Here is a 17,743-nt window from a genome sequence, read left to right as displayed (position 1 = left end):
AAATTATATAAAATTAATTTCAGTACAGTGTTGCATGACTGAATAAATGTCAAAGTACTGCAGCGCTGAATACTGAAAAATGGCCTGGACAGGAAGGGGGTGTAAACACCACGGTCATCAGGTGGTTAATAAGTGTATAAAACTTCCAAGCCTATGATGTGATAAGTGAATATGCAAACAGATAAAGTTATAAACAATATGGCATATATCTTGAGACAAACTAAGCAGAGAAATACCGTATATACTAGTCAGACCATAAAATGCATAGCTTCTAAATTTATTTAACACAAATATCTCATAGATACAGCTTAAATTTTGGGCCAGAGAAGTGACAACAAAGTCCATGATGGAAGCTCCGTAGAAAGGAAAGAGAGAGGCATGCAAGAGAAAATCAAAGAGGCAGGCATAAGTGTGGTAACTGGGAAAAGAGAGGGGAAGGGAAAGAAGATACCAGCTTTCTTTGTGGACTCCTCAACCAAATAGACGCTTTATAAAGAGGTAAAGCATTCAGGCAGAAATGAGGCATGGGCATATTGAATCCATGTGGTCCAAATATTACTACATGGATTCAACCAATAACAAAGGAGTACAAATACTGGAACTTACAGGAGATCCACCAGTGAAAGGTCCCAGGTGCAGTTCGAGGCCAGGCAAGAATAGTGGGTTGCCTAAAAGTGATAGCAAAGGAACGTTGTAGATGTGGTGAGATGAGTTTGCTGAAATTCTGAACTCTGTATAATATATATAGAAAATGAACTGCGCCAATAAGCAAGCTAACAGCTACAAGGCACTGGAATGTACACCCACTGTGAGTGTGTATACGTGAAAAATGAAAAACTAAATGTGCCGAGCTACAACAATGATCAGATATAAAGAGTATAAAAAAATCAGTGACTCAAACAAATGTCAGTGAATAAAAATCAATCACGTGTAAAGTCATTGAATCTTCATAACTCTGCAAAAATGTCCAAATATAGCAATAGTGATGAATATTTATTGTTCCTTCACCAAATGCACCACACCAGATATAGGGGTGCTCACCTTATTATATCTTTATTATATCTTTATATCTGATCATTGTTGTAGCTCGGCACATTTAGTTATTCACTCTGTATAATACCCAATAACTGGCAGTTAAGAGACTTAACGTTGGAGGACTTAATTGGGATTAGAGCCAAGGGAGTAGACATGTGCACCGGCAAAAAATATGGGGAAAGAAGGGCACGTGGCCTGGTAAGGTGTGGCGGGGGAAGCTCGGTCATCACTGTCCCCCTTTCCTGCCCTTCCGGGCCTGTGCTCGGATCAGGGGTCTGGTGAAAATCTTTGGAGGTACCCCACATTTTCTTTCCCCATTTTTTGGTGGTGGGGTTCCCCCTTAGAATTCCTACCAGACCTAACGGGCCTGGTAAGGCTTTTGGGGGGAACCACACGCCCTTTTTTTATTTTTAACTTGGGGGTCCCTCCTAACATTCCTACCAGGTTTGGTATAAATCGAGAGGGGAACCTCAAGCTTTTTTTTTTTTACCTTCAATGGACTGCAGACTTTTGTCTCATGTCACTTTGCTGCAGCAAAAATTCCTCCAGAATGAACATTCATATATACTACCATACTACCGCTAACAAATTTTGGTTATTGGAAATTCAGATTCATTTGCATTCGTCATTACTGTAATTCTGAGTTTCGGATATATCCAAATCTCTGAATAACGAAAATTTGTTTGAATAACGAATCTTTCTAAAACAAATCGCACATGTCTACAAGGTAGTGCCCAGGGAGTTACTGGTGCACAACAATGAGATTTCAGGCCTACCCACAGAGGGGCATCTCTGGAAAAAAAAAGGTGACATTAATGGGGTTATTTGTGCAGTTATGAAGTATCTGTGAAAATTAGGGACTCCAAGCTGACCTTGGCATTCTTGTATACACATGATACCTTTAGCTATTCTCGGTCTTTTGCTGGACCAGATGAATTTCATAACATGGTTTTTAAAAGTTGGAATGGAGATAGGAAGGGTGCAAAATCAATAAAGAGCTTTGCTAATATAGTAATTTGTATTGTATTAGATTTCCCTATCCAAGAGGCCCTGTGGCCAATTTTGGTATCTTTACCGGCAACTGCTTTAGATTCAGGTATTTCTTAAAGCACCACTTTAAGACTCTATTGCTATAATTGCGACAGATTTTAAAGGAATTACCACCAGTTTACAGATTAGCTGGCCCCATTAAACTGGGAGCTGTGAGATTTCCCAGTCAGCAGCTGGATGTGAACAGAAGGGCCAGGGAATCATGCTGACATCAATACATTTTCCAGGACAGGAAGCAAAGGGAAATCTCCCCAGTTGGACAGAGTGAGAAAAAATATATTAAAAGGAGTTTTAGACCTTTCATACTCCATCCCAAAAAAATATTTTGGTAATGCATAAACTAGAAATAATTTCATACATAATTATTTCTCACAAAATGTACTATAAACATGAAGACCACCTGTGATGCCTTAAATCTCACACAGAGTAAGCGTAAGCATTTTGCCAGTGTTCATGTTACTAGTCAACAAAAACTGAAAACTACGAGCTATGCATCTTTTGAAAGTTAGAGATAATTTGATTTCCGGCATTCTTGTTTACTTTTGTCCATTCAATTAGTTAATTTAGGTAACCCCATGCCTCAGCGAACATTAATGAATCATAATTGTGTCTGGCTGGTACAGTGTAGATAAGAAGAGCGATTTACATTTTTGCTAAATTTTAGTTTGGCTTTAGCATTTGAAACTAATGAGCTTTGGCAAGCGTACATACCGTTTGTTGATATCCCATTTTGAGTTTTCTCCTGCTAATTATGACGGTATTATTGTGTAAATAGTCATATGCTTTATTCCATATAGCAATATGTAGAAAGAAAAAAAATGGTTCTCTCCATGATAATTGTTTTGTTCTTCTTAGAAGAGCAGGGGGCCTGTAAAGTTGTAAAGCACTAACATATCCCATGTATTCAGTTTCTTTTGTGGAGTAACATTATATAATATCCATTATTGAAAAGATTTCCTGTACAAGATACTTGTAGAAAATAGTGATCATTATTGTATAATGAACACAAAGGTCATGCAAGGTTAATTATGAGACAACAGCTAAAAATCATTTTGTCCAAACATAGCCCAAACTTATATTTTAATATAGAGGATTCTTTTAACTCTTCTAATTATTGTTCCAGGCTGCCTGTGTTTAGTCAGTGACCATTTTCTTAGGTAAACCTACCTAGTTCTAGTTACAATCCCCTTTTATTACTTTCTAGCCAAGCCTGTTTACTCCTACTATTTAGTGTCACTTAGTTTAAATACGTCTTCTACATAGTAGCATGCAGAAGGTTTGAAAACCCCTGTTAATTTACTTTTACTGCCTTTGTCTTGTAGTGAGGATTTTCCTTCATTTCTCTCCCGGGGATTGAACAAAAAGTGAGAGGAAATCTCTACAAAAATGACAGGAGTTCCCTTTGACTATATTGCACTCTCAGCCTAAAGGTCCCCACACACCTTACGATAATCGTGGGAAATCCCGCGATCGTACGATTATCGTAAGGTGTGTGGAGGCCGTGCGACCTCTACTACTGTAAGGTCGCACAACTTTAAACTTAAGTACATGTTCGAAAACCCGCCGAGCATCGTACGATGTTCGGCGGGTTTGTGGCATGTCCGTACGATAACAGCCGTACGGGCCGGTGTGCGCAAGCGCACACTGCCCGTTCGGCATTGCGGTCATCGGAAGCCCGCCCCTCAGGGGGCGTGTCTTGCGATCATCGCAAGTACGATCTGCCTATGCAAGATAGGCAGATCGTACGGTTTTTTAAGTACCTTACAACCATCGCAAGACAAAAGTCTTGCGATAGTTGTAAGGTGTGTGCCCAGCCTTACCCTCCACTGGAATTTTGCAGCTGATGAGACAACAATCTAATCATCAGCAGACGGAGAGTGGATGTCACTGGAGCAGTTTAACTCTGCAATTAATGCTTTACACACACAAACTGTAGCCTCTGCATTGTGTTTTATGGAAAATATGCACTGTTCACAGCATCTGCTGTAGCATATCTGACCTTTAAAGAATATCTGTGATACTGACTGCCACACCCAGCCAGAAATATAACAGTTATAAAATATGGTAGCTTTCTTCAAGAAGGCATTACATTCTTTAATTTCTGGCTAGAGATTGAAAAGAAAATTATTACAGAAAATATGTTACAAAATTAACAATAGGCAACAGTAAGATGGGATTAAAAGTTAAAAAGTACTTAGTAAAGTTCGCCTGTTCTTTGGTTTCATACAAAATCCAGTCTGATGTATAGAAGTCATCTACTCTCAAGAATAACTGTTAGCATTCCATCATAGTTTTGATGGTTATGGAAAGCTGCAGCTGCCAATTGCAGCAGATTTTTGTTGTCCGTTTTGAGGGTGTTGCTGAACCAACCCACATCCAATCAAGAGAGTTGAGGGGTGTAACGTAGGGGTGCTGAAATGTTTTATTATATTTCACTGTACATTTCCTAAATGCCAGTTATTCTAACAATATCTATTTTTCCAGATGGGAAGGTTTTACAATCTGGCATCCATCAAATTATTACTATTAAAGTAAATCACAATTTGATAGACACCAAATACAATATAAGTCAGATGCATATATCGGTTAGGAGATTTAATAGGTTTCATTAGTCTTCTGCTCCTCGTGATATAGGCATGTTAGGTGTCTACCTAATTTTTATCTTCTTCTATATCAGTGTAATGACTTTTTTATAATTATAGCTTCATCAGGAATTTTAAAACTACAAAATTATGAAATTATATAACTCCGGGCAGTTTAAGTGTATGTCAGCATAGATCACTAACTCTAGTGTGACAGATATGTATTCCTCCAACTATTTTTCAGACAATTTACAACAGGGCATTAATGATATGACTCTATTATGAGACTTTCCAGACTCTGTTAAGTTCTGTTTATGATACTGTTAGAAGTTTTAAGATCTCCTGCCTTTTTATCTAATTCGGGGAATTTCCTGTAAATCATACTGTAAACTGAAATCTTTTTAACTGTTAATTGTTTAACTTTTTTGTTAAACATAATCAATTTCATGAATGGCTAGCACAGATATATATAATTAAAAACTTACAATTTTTGTCACAAATTTTGGGAGAAACGAGGGTGGTGCTGTCTTCAGCATAATGTCCCCATTCTTCCCACTAAGATTAAGGTTAATCAGACCTTATTATCATCACGTTCCTCTCAGACAATTGTCATGGGAACAGGTATTCTCAATGGAAGGTTTCACTTCACCCCTTGTTCCGTAAACTGTAAGAGTTTGGATTTGTTATTACTCTCTGTCTAGGTGACAGTGGCCACCAGGACAATTACAGAGGGTGAGGTTCCCCAAAAGACACTCAGACAGCAATTAAAAACCTCCTTTTTTTCCAAAACTAAAAAAAAGGTTTTGGCTTTAGTTGCACTTTATTCCCTTTGCTGCGGTAGCCATTTTTTATTTTTTGCCAATATGTTAAAATGCACATTCTAAACGTGAAGATTATACATTTTCTGACAGCTCAGAGACTGCAGAATAAAATGGCAGCTTTTGCAATGTTATGTCACACGATATTGATGCTACTGTTTATTAAATTAATATTTTCAGCAAAAAATACACAATTGTTTTGGTGCACATAAACACAATATAATACCCAATTTTCTTGTGAAATATAACAGATGAAGTTGTGTCAATAGCAAACATGTCAAGCCTCAGCATTGTACACACATGTTCGTGAAATGGCGAAAAACCAAGATGCCCAAAATTGTCAATAGGCGATGTTTTAAAAGCCTTTCCAGGTCATCAATTTAGAGTTAAAAGGAAATGATGGCCCTTGAATTATTACTCTCACTCCAGTGTGCAAAATGATACCTAATATGTGTGGTGCAACAGTTTAACCTGAAGCGCACGTTTGCAATCATATGTGAATACATGTTGAAGCGGAGGGGTTAACTTTTTTACACTTTGAAACTTTTTCTTTTTGTTTTACTTAACCTTATTATTATCATCACAAGTGAGCTGACAAGACTAGGGATGCACCAATATATCTGCCGCCGAAACATATCTGCCGAAAATTACACTTTTTGCAAAATACAGAAAGTGCAATTTTTTGGCTGAAATAGCGGTGCATCCCTGCGAGGGATGAGAAACTGTCACAGGAGGCCGAGCGCTGCAGGAGGAGAGCACTGTGAACAGCCGGTGTCTCTCGGAGACAGCCAGTGCTTTAACAGGAGGCTGGCCAGTGGTGCAGGTGAGTAGTCAGCTGTCAGATCGAGATCTCCTTCCCGCACCACTCGCTCAGCCTACTGTGACAGTGTGTCAGGAAGGAGAGCAGGTACAAACACTCAGTGATCAGTGACACTTTGGATCAAAATTCTTAGGATTCTGCTTTATTTTCCTATTAGTCTTTAGACCTCTCCATAAAGATTTCATTTATTATTAACTGTTAAGTTTAAAATACTTTCTTTACATCTACAATACTATTATTGAAATTGTAAATTTATGGTGAGCTACTATGCCGTGGTCATGGGTCCCCCAGTGGAGCGGAGGACCCCGAAAACTGCGGTGGGGAAGGGGGGGTGGGGCGGACAGGATCGCTGCTGCTCCTTTCATACAAGTGATCTAATCAGATCACTTGTATGAAAACGAGCGGCGGCTCCACACTATTCATTTAGCTCTATTTGTCAGGAGCAGGGCTAAATGTACAAAAAAACTACTCGCCCGGCGCCGGAATCTGCATGTCCCGGGCGTCGGGCGATAGGGATTCCACACCCCTGGGTACACTGTCAGCCCCGCTGCCTCAGCTCTCACACATTCGCTCCATAAGACGCACAGACATGTTTGCCTGACTTTGAAAGTATAAACGTAGACTTAATAAAAGGTAAAACTAAAAAAACCTCAACTCAGAAGATTATGTAATCACTATTGCTTCAAGGCAGTTACCTAAAGAATAGACAGTTATGGTATCTTTTGCTGTAAAATATATAATGCTAGCATACATGCCAAGTGTCTCTCTTTATTTGACAGGCTGCAGAATAGGGAAATTGGCTAAATGGCTATTGCATTATTTACATACAGTGAGTTATTCTACACTGAACACTTTTTGGTTTCACATAAAATGACATCTCCTTTGCTGTTAAAGGTTAGAAGGGGACCACCTCCCACTGTGTTGCTTTTCTTACATCAACTTCAGCACTAACTTTGTCTGACCTAAGCTTGTCATCACTGTGATTTACTATCAAGAATGTGAATGCTCTTGTTTATTATGGATACCTACACCATACATATGTGGCTTAGGTGGTAAGATTGTTTAATTAGCACTTATGCCAACCTAAAAATATATATTTAAATATAAAATATAGTATACGAGTATACTACTCCAGCTTAAAAAAAATCGAAAAACACAAATAAAAAGGCATTTTTTTTGAATGATACGCTATTCAAAAGGTAATGTTCATAAATAAAATGCACACTTACCTCTATGAGATACAGTATTTTACTATCTACCTTGACATTGAAGGGCGTTAATTGTACAACCTTTCCACAGCCAGTACATTCTATTTGTTAATTACCAACCCAGACTTGTATTGGAGCCAATGTATGCAGAACTTTCTCTCTCAGGTCCACTCCTCTGCAGGAGCAATAGCAATTCTGCTATTGGCTATTTTAAATTGCAATAGTGAATAGCCTTCTGACAATCAGCAGAGGAACAGACGTGAGAGAGAACTTTCTCTCTCAGGTCCACTCCTCTACGGACTGACAGAAGGCAGTGGGAGGAAGCCATTCTGTTCTATTCTGCAGGCTGGCTATTGCTCCACCCCCTGCCTGATGTCAATCAGCAGAGGAGCAGACCTGAGAGGGAAAGTTCTCTTTCAGGTCAGCTCCTCTGCTGATTGAACGAAGGCAGGGGGTGGAGCATTAGCCGGCCTGCTATTGGCTATTTCAAGTTTAAATATCAAATAGCAGGCTTTGTTTATTTCTGCCCACTGCCAGATGTAAACATTGCATTGGGGAAAAAAATTTCATTTGTCGGCTGACAAATGGAATTACATTTTTTTAAAAATTTTAAATAAAGGAGTTGTCAAAAATTTGTGCTGTGTTTTTTGTTCAATTAAAGGATTTTTTCTAAGGTGTGGTGTGTTTATTTACATTTTATTTAACCTTTTAGTGAATGAGAAGGGGTTCAACTACCCCTTTCTCATTCACAAGGTGGGGCAGCATCTGGGTGCCCACTTTCTGAAAAGGGGTACCTAGATGCAGATGAGCCCCCCTGCCCGCAGACCCCCACAACCACCGAGCCAGGGTTGTGGGGAAGAGGCCCTTGTCCCCATCGGCAAGGAGACAAGGTGCTTTTCCAAGGGGTTCCCCCCTGGAAAAGCACCCTCCCAATGCCGAGGGCATGTGGCCTCGTATGGTGGAGGAAGGGGGGGGGGGGGTTGCTCGCTCATCCCCCTCTTTCCCATGCTGCTGCCTGGATTAAGGGTCTGGTAAGGGATTTCAGGAGGGACCCCACTTTTTTTGGGGGGGGGGGCGTTGGGGTTCTCCTTAAAATTCCTACCAGAGCTAAAGGGTCTGATATTAATTATCAGGGGACTGCATGCTGTTTATTTATTTTTTTATACATCAGGGGTCCCCCTAACATTCCTACCAGACCTAAAGGGTGTCAGAAATAAAAAAGAAATAAAGTAAACACTTAATGTCACTTTTCTGCAACAAATTTTCGTTCGTAATGCCTCAGGGTTCTGTGCTGGGTCCCATATTGTTCAACTTATTTATTAATGACATCGGGGAGGGTGTTAACAGCGATATTTCCGTGTTTGCGGATGACACCAAAATTGGGAGGGTAATAGACACGGACTTAGACATTATAACATTACAGGAGGACCTGGATAAAATAGGGGAGTGGGCATTAATGTGGCAGATGAGGTTTAATGTCGATAAATGCAAAGTAATGCACTTTGGAATTAAAAATAAACAAATGGGTTATACAATTATGGGTATGCCGCTAGGGAAGTCAGAAATGGAGAAGGATTTGGGGGTCATTGTAGACCACAAACTGAAAGGTAGCTTGCAGTGCCAGGCTGCTGTAAACAAAGCTAGCAGGGTCTTGTCCTGTATTAAAAAGGGGATGTATTGCAGGGACAAGTCTATAATTTTGCCACTTTATAGATCATTGGTTCGACCTCATCTGGAGTACGCGGTCCAGTTCTGGTCACCAGTACTAAGAAAAGATGTCCTTGAGTTGGAAAAAGTCCAGCGGAGGGCAACCAAACTAATTAGGGGTATGGAGGACCAGAGCTACGAGACAAGGCTACTAAATTTAAACATGTTCACATTGGAGGCGAGGAGATTAAGGGGGGATATGATCTCCATGTACAAAATGTTCAATGGTGGTAGCAACATTAGCGATAAACTGTTTAAAATTAACTCCATTACAAAAACTAGAGGCCACCACCTAAAATTGGTGGAAAAAAAATTCCAGCACAAGGGGCGGAAGGGGTTCTTCACAGTAAGATCAGTTAGGGTCTGGAACTCACTGCCACAGGCGGTGATTTCAGCAAATAATGTGGAATTGTTCAAGAAACTTTTGGACGATTTCTTAAGGACCGTAATATACAGGGGTACAGGTACTCCTAGAATGAGATCCTAATAGGTTGGACTTGATGGACTAATGTCTTTATTCAACCTCAAATACTATGTAATGATCATTTAACTCTTACGAATGCCGAAATGAATTGACTTTCAGACCCAAATCCCGAAAAACAAAATAATGAAACATCCGAAAAAAAACTAAACTAAACAATTTTTTTGTCGGGTTAAATGTCTATTTAAAAGCATATCTAAACCTAAAACCATGTCCTTGAGCTTATTCCTCCACTGTATTTATGGAAGGAGCTATGGTTGCCTTCTAGACTGGACTTCAAACATGTGTGCCTTTGTTCATCTCCTTCATATGGGGAATGATGGAATCAGTAGCTTACACTACTAGTAGCTTACACTACTACTATAATGCTTTCAGTTTATCTCACCACAAGAAGTGACAAAAACACTACATTTCTGGCAAGGTCAACAGGTATTTTTGGAACTTGCTAAAAATGTTGTAAGCTTGCAAATGAAAACTACTGCCATCCCATCTAAAGGCTAGTAAGGTGCAATATATTAAATGTCAGTGCTTGGGCTTAGTTATACTTTGTATAAATCAATAGACATTATTATTTCAGTAAGCCCATGGAAAATGGAAGTAGGAAGAACAAGTCTGGGCCTCCGACTACTTATTCATGGCATTTGCTCCTCCTTCCATACGTTTGTCGGCAATGAACACATAGCAACTTTTGGCAAACACATATGAGGTGCCCTATGGAATAACAGCCATTTTAAAAAAGATGACTGAAAACATAGCAATGATCTGCTTTTCCGTGGAGCCTTTTACTTTGTGAAATAATGTGGAGCAGGTCTTGGATTATTTTCAAACTCTTGATATGTCCATATTGATGAGAAAGAACCAGATGTTTGTGCTTTACAATGGCATATAAAAATTCATATATTTCTGGAGCAGTCACGCCGAACAGAAATTATGCACTTTCTTATGTGTCAAAGATTTTTTTTACATGTGGCTGAAATACATGCCAGATGCTTGCCGCACTGCTTAAGTCGTTTAATAGCTGAGCACAGACATGCAAGCATATATCTGTCACACACAAACTACCAGAGAAATCTCTGTTAATGTGTCAACAAGAGTGTAATGATCCCAGATGAACATTTGTCATTGTTTGTTCTATTTGTATGAATATTATATGTTGTGGGTGTTATTTCACTACTCTACACTACACTACTATTTTAAATTTGGCATAGCTAAGACTTTCCTGGCAATGTTTTTCCCTGCAAGTGCATATCAGCCATGGCCAATGTACAGTTGTGGTACATTTGTTTCCAGGAGCCCAAAACTCAGTTTTGGACATGCCTGTTTGGGAGCTAGATCAAATGTGAATTGTACTATAAGCAATCCTAGCTAATAGACATGTGCACCGCCAAAAATGTGTTTCTTTTCGTTTTCATTCGGGTTTTTCATTATTTTGTTTTTCGGGCTTCGGGTCCAAAATTCTATTTGTTTGGGGATTTGGATTCGGACAAATTCTGCATTTTTTATAGCGGTAGTATGTACGAATTGTCGCTATGAACGTACGCTATGAACGTACTTTCATTGCAGCCAAGTGACATTAGACAAAAGAAAAAAAAATGACTATTTTTTTATAGTCCAAAGAAGAAGAAAAAAAGCGTGAGGTTCCCCCCCAATTGATACCAGACCCTTTAGGTCTGGTAGGAATGTTAGGAGGGCCCCCCTAAGTTTTTTGCGTGGGGCTCCCCCCAAAAGTCATACTAGGCCCTTTAGGTCTGGTAGGAATTTTAAGGAGAACCCCAACGCCCCCCCCCCAAAAAGTGGGGTCCCTCCTGAAATCCCTTACCAGACCCTTAATCCGGGCAGCAGCCTGGGAAAGAGGGGGGCCCCCCAAAAATGGAGGGGGAAAGTGGGGTCCCCCTAAATTCCTACCAGGCCCTTGATCTGAGCACAGGCCCGTCAGGGCAGAAAAGGGGGGGGGGGCAAGCGCCAAGTGATCAAGATTTTTTTTATTATTGTGCTGCTACAGCAGTCTGTCTTTCTGTCTTCTTTATTGTACTTGCATGTTCCTTTGCTCCCCCTCCCGTTGTGTCTCTAATTAGTACAGTCCCTAGCTAGAGACTCCCTGTCTTACTCTGCTGCACAGTTTTAGTTTCAATTTAATCACAGAGACAGGTCTAAGGAAAGTCATTGTCTTCTCACACTTCAAAAGACTGAAATAACATCATCTGTACTGCACATATCTGAAGCAAAGCTACATTGGACTCAGCTTCTGTGTCTTATTGAAAAGGTAAGCTGCTTGTGAATTTTGCCAATTAACCAAGTGGCAATATTGTCCACATAGACTGGGTCTAAGAAGGTATGTCATTGCATATATCGGCATTTAAAACAGAAGAATTAAGAAGTTTCAAAAGTCCTGTCCTGTTTCTGTTTTCCTCATGTGGTGAGTGGGTGTTGTCACTCAAGGACAGGCAGTGTGTTACTAGCAGAATCACCACATGTAAATAAAGGGGGGAAAAAGAGAAGTAATGCAGTTACCGCATGTAAGCACTGGTAAGTTGCTATAAATAAAATGTATGTTTTTGGGTTTAGATATACTAGAACACTTAACTTGCTCATATCATTCATTTTTAACATTTAACCCCCCCTTACACTGAAATACAGTAACCTAACCCTAAAATCAACAGTTAATACTAGGGATGCACCGATACTTTTTAAATACCAGTGCCGATACTTGGCCTCTTACATTACATGGGTATGAACTGTACCGCGGCGGCATGTAAAAGGGTGACAGGGGAGGGGGTGGAGGAGGCCAGGCCCCAGCAGCAGCAGGTAAGAAGAGTTGGGAGGAGGTACAGGGAAAGGGATCCCGACAACCAGACCAGCCCACCTGGGAGCCCACCATAGAGAGTCTCAGGTGGGCTATGCAGGATCTATGGTGTGCTCTGCAGGGTCTCAGGTAAGTCCAGCACGCTACTGCAACAGACCGCTGGGGGGGGGCTGGGGCCAGTGTGATCCGCTCCCGTGACACGCCCCCCCGTCTCAGGAGGGGGGCCCACAATAAAATCTTGTACCAGGGCCCTTTGGTTATTAGGTCCGCCACTGTGTCTAGATACCAGTTCAGATACCAGTGCAGATACTTGGCATTTTCATGAGAACTACCAGGGTTGCAGCGGTTACAGCTGGGACCTGGCTCTGGCGCTCCACCACTGTCCTGAAATCATTAGTCTGTATTGTTTTAGAAAAACTTTCACATGAAAATAAACAAAAATGTATCAGTACTTGTACTTGTAAGTACTAGGGCGAGTATCAGTACTTGTACTTGCAAAAATGGTATCTGTGCATTCCTTTATTTATAGTTATAAAAACAAAATCATACATTAAACTAGGGATGTACAAATCCCAGGAGCTCCGTGTGCTCCTTACAAATGACAGCTGCCTCCTAACTTTGGAATTTTTCTCTAGTCTAGTCTCGGAGCTGGAAAAGTATCTGTACTTGTACCGAGCATGGTACTTGGTATCTGAACATCCCTAGTTAATACTTATCATACTCTACTAGTTAATGCTTAGGCAAGAGTTCACACTTTTCCACTGGGTGCGTTGCATCAACGTGCATTGCATTAAGGCAGCTCTTTAAAATGAATGGGCTGGCAATGCACAAAAGTTAGAGAGAATAGACATGTGCCAAAATTTTTAACCCAGCCATAATAAGATATGTATTTGTTTATTTATTTATTTTGTTGTTTACATTTGTCAACTTATGACTGTTATGTCAACCCCAAAAAGTAACCTTGATGTTTCTTGGCAGTATTAACCTTAACAGGCTGAAGACAGGACCCCCAACACCAGCAATCTTGCACTCCGTGAACTTTTAAATTGTTACATGAAAGCACAACATAATTTTTTATCATATAACAGTGTCATTATATAAGGTATACCTAGAGTGCATTTATTGTGGGCTCCTGCAGAATATGTCTAAATCACTTTAATTAATTTCTGACCAATGAACCATCTCTTGACAGCATTAGAGTTACAATATTGAAGAGGTGTAGGATAAGCCACTGAAACTTAACATTTATTAAAGAACACTTTCTCCCTAGTTATAAGAACAATTTATATTAAAGTACTGTATATGTAATATAAAACCACTTAGAGGTAGCTATTTATATAAATAGAACGTCCATCATACTTTCCTTTCTTTCCCTGGTCACTATATTCAAGGGTCAGGAGCTATAGTGATCATTTGCATGGGTTTTTATCCAAATGTAAATTTCGGTATAACCATATTCCGAACATCTGTCAGAGATTGTTTACCCACTTATGATTATTTTGTAAATCCATATTAAATTATTTGACTTCCTTTGAAATTCTGCTTCCCGTTCTAGTATAAATACATGACCTTTAAATAATGTGTTCCAGAATTAGTTTCCATAAAAACGTAGTTGTTCTTATGGTGTCCCAAAATTAAAAAGAAATGCTAAGGAATAATTTCCACCATCTATTCTCTAATGAATCGGCCTGTGTACACCCGATAACGGGTGTGTTTAATGGTCGGGTCTTTTCTGCCCGTGCATGCCCGCTAGGGGGCGCGTGCGAGCAGAAAATAATTGCCGTCTGGAGACGGCAACCCACAAATGCAGCAGTGCCGTCCGTCCGTTTTTTTACTACGGGCGGACGGCAAGAGGTTAAATTACTCATGTGGTCATGAAGAACAAATGAAAATACCATTATCTCTTTAAAAAGTAGTTTGGTGCCACTGCCAGCAAGTGGCTTTGGAAATAATGCAAAGGACACAGTTTCTCCGAGAAACATTTGATCACATCGTTTTTATATCTATGTGTTTTAGGTTATGCATTTTAGATGTATATTCCCTAGAATATTTCCAAAGATAGCATTGATATTGTTACTCAATGATATGCATTTCAAAATAATAAACCCAATTTACTTACTGACATAAAATATAGCTATGGTTATTGGGTTCACATTGCTGTTGGGTTCACCAATTTTATACTTTCAAGTAGTTATAAACAGAGTTAACTGTATAATGCTCTGTGAAAGCATTAGATATGATTGAAACGCATAAATGGTACTTTTTTAACTATGATATGCTTGGAGAAATTAAAAGTAACTTTTACTTTCTTAATATTTGTAAATCTCCTAACAAAAAAATGAAAACACTGATTAGTTTGCTGAATGGGAGCATGCACAACTAGTCTAAAACTTTTTTTTTTTTTGGTTCTCTACTGTTTTGTCACTGTTTCTTGAGTTTGGCCTATTTGTCCCATATTAAAATTATACTGCACATTTTTCATATTTTTTTGTTGACTCTAAAACTGTGCTGCCTTGTTTGAATTTGGCTTGTATGAAAGTTTTTGGACCTTAGTTGCAGCTTACTGTACTGGGAACCCAAAAAACTTTGCTTTACGTAAAAGGACAAGACAAGAAAAACTAAGCAGGTACAGGTTTAGACACAAGTAGATAAAGCTACTGTATGCTTGCAGAATATAACTTGTTGTATAACACCCTTTACATGTTTGATACATGAACAATTAGCTTGGAACATTGGGGTCTATGCTATTGTACAAACAGAGATGAAGCTGTCTCAGGGGCAGTAATGAGTGGATTTCTCAACTTGTGCTGAATAGTTAATGAACAGAGAGGTTTCAGGAGCAGGGGATTTAATCTACCATTCGAAGCAGACTTTCCCATGTATTGCCAGTGTAGCACACCTGTAAATATTGGATTTGACAAACATGTGGGTACAGCTCCAGTCTGCTAACACCCTTGAAATGCTGTGACACAGTGAATTAGACAATTGTAAATAATATGCAACTTTATTCATTGGTAGCTGCACCCTGAAAATACGAGAAATGGGTAAAGCAAACAGAGCAACAAATTCAATAACTGCAAGTGAAATCAAAGTATTGGCATTAGAACGTCAACAAATGTAATATAACACCTCACTTTCACTTATATAGCTAAACTAACTTTATTATGAGACCCCAAATTGTCTATTGTTGAGCTCCAGATCTACAATGTATATTGGGACCCTGAACCACTGCTTCCCTATGAAACAAGGCAGCAACCTATGTACTGTCTCTTTAAGATACTACTTAGAGCAATAAATAAGTGGTTGTCTGTCCCCTTCAGATGATTCGCCTTGAAGGAAGATTTTCTCAATCAATTAACTTTGTCTGACAGTCACGACTGTAATCCAATTGTTTATCTTTATTTTCTGTGTAACTTACAGTCCTTCTTTGACCTTACTTCTTAAACTAGCTCCTGGTAGCATGGTAGTAGTGTGTAAATACTGTGATTCTAGATATTTTATGGACAGTCCAGTAGCACAAGGAACATGCTTTTGAAAATCATGTGGCAGTTACAGTATCATTCAGTAGCCAGCTCACCTCAGTCCTCTTAGGCAGACAGAAAACAAGTGGTACCTGCTTGAGCTTCTGTTCTCTATCCTTTAGGCATTGAACAACTGTAATCTGGCCAGAAGAATCCAGCAGGCTATTTTGGAATATTCTGAAATCTGAAGTAATTTCTAGTGGCAGAAAACAGTCTGGGAGGAAGGTTAAGCAATTCTGCCACACAACAAGCAAACTCATCTCACAGTCCTGCTGTACCCCAACACAAAAGGTAACATAGCAAATGTCTTAGAGGTGGATACACTAGTTTAAAGTGCACCTGAGCTAAAGAAAATCAAGATTGTGCTATGGTATAAGGATCATCTAGAAGTGTTAACTGGGGCTGAGCGGTTCCATGAAAAATGTACCTTTTGTCTGGAATTCCTCCTGAAAAATAACAGCGCACTTTTAAGTATAGCATGCAAGGGTGCCTAGGCACTCTTGAGTCTTCAGCCTCATCACTTTAAAACTTAAGTGAGAATTTAAAGCACCGGCCACTAGACTCAGCATGTTTGGAGTGAGATTTGGAAATGTCACTATGTTGTTCACTGTTCTGCTTGCTACCAAAATGGCCAGTACGAGACAGAGCCATAGTGAAGAACAAGGCATGGTAAGTCCGTAATGATGGAAAGATCAGCTGCAAGAAGACCACAGGCAATGCTGGTGACTAGTCCTTTGTCCCCATCTGCCTTTTTTAGGCAAAACTTCTGGAGTTCAGATCATCTTTAAGAGCTGCAGAAGTAGGTTCAGACATGGAACGAGCCATAAAATGAGGATAAGTGGTAACACACTTGTGTCATCAAAGTCCTTCATTGGAAACATCAATACAAGTGCTCCAGAGTACATATCAAGTACCTATTATTTTAAATAAATAGAATCCACATGTTTCTAAGATCTGTTTTAGAGGATGTAAAGTATTCTGAGGCATAGCCATATGTGGTGGATGTACTCGACTGTCAAGTGTCTTTAGGGTGAAATTGTTGAATTACTGAGTGAAATATAAGGGAAAACTATTTGTCTGTATTCCTTTTAGGTGCAAGTTGTAAGCACTATGTGGCAACCAAAAGAATTTTAAAAATGTAGCTCCCTTGGATTGAACGTTTTTGCTTGACTTTCTCGTCAAATGTGTTGGCAATATGACATTGAGGCTGATTTACTAAAGGAGTTGAAAAGGTTCACACAGTACATTACTTCGATTATCCAATTATTTGCAGATCAAGTAATTAAACAGGCATTTGACTTTCATGTGATTGGCTAATTGAAGTAATTCCCTCAATTGCATGAACATTCTCAACTCATTTAGCAAATCAGCCTCATTTATCTCAACCTCTTCAATACCATTAATACATTTTATTATAAGGGAATTACAAAAATGTAAACCCTTGCTAGAGGACATTAATTTATCACCCCATTCCCTGCTACAGTTACACACATGTTCACGTATTGTAGCGACTCTTTTGGCTGCAAGCCAATTATCCTACCAGTATGTTTTTGGGATGACTAGCTGGCCTGGAGGAAATCCAATGATAAACCTGATTAGATCAAATAGACTCTGTAGCAGAAATATGTTTTGATTGAATTTTAACCCCTGACCATAGTTCTGCTAGGAAAAAGTGTTAGCAACCGATGTGATGGCCTATTAACCTCTCAATGGGGACG

This window comes from Nanorana parkeri, unplaced genomic scaffold (genome assembly GCF_000935625.1).
Source record: "Nanorana parkeri isolate BGI_ZX_2015 unplaced genomic scaffold, ASM93562v1 scaffold374, whole genome shotgun sequence".
Classification (NCBI taxonomy): domain Eukaryota; kingdom Metazoa; phylum Chordata; class Amphibia; order Anura; family Dicroglossidae; genus Nanorana; species Nanorana parkeri.
The sequence above is the reverse complement of the archived record's forward strand: the minus strand, read 5'-3'. Positions refer to the sequence as shown.